A 715-nucleotide genomic window follows, 5' to 3' on the forward strand; every position below is an offset into this window, starting at 1 on the left:
CTCCAGATGAAAAGGTTGTTAACCTCTTTATCAGGAGAACATCAGAAAAATTATGTAGTGAAACTCCTAAAGGAATACAATCGTGAATCAATGATTGGATTACTTTGTTTCAATCCAACATCAAGCATTACAAGTACACACTAAAAAATTGTGATGTTATATTTAAAAAATATATAACGACAAAGTTGCGCGAACTAACATCATTATAACATCAATATAACGTTAATATATCATCAAAATGATGTTATATCTGAAAAATATAACATTATTTTTCAAGATATAACATCAATATAACGTTATTATAACATCAAAATGATGTTATATCTAAGGAATATAACATCATTTAGATGTTATAATAACGTTATATTGATGTTGTATCTTGAAAAATAACGTTATATTTTTTAGATATAACATCAATATAACGTTATTATAATCTCAAAATGATGTTATACCTGAAAAATATAACATCATTTTGATGTTATAATAACGTTATATTGATGTTATAATGATGTTATAATGATGTTAGTTCGCGCAACTTTGTCGTTATATTGATGTTATATATGTTTTCGTTAATAACGTCATTTTAAAATTAATTTATTTAAAAATTAGTAGTAAAAGATCATATGTAAATACATTTGCTTTGAAATAGGTATTATAAATATAATATAAATAAAATATTTAAATAAATCTCTGAATATACTAACATAAACTAAAC

This window comes from Hydra vulgaris, chromosome 09 (assembly GCF_038396675.1).
Source record: "Hydra vulgaris chromosome 09, alternate assembly HydraT2T_AEP".
Taxonomy (NCBI): Eukaryota; Metazoa; Cnidaria; class Hydrozoa; order Anthoathecata; family Hydridae; genus Hydra; species Hydra vulgaris.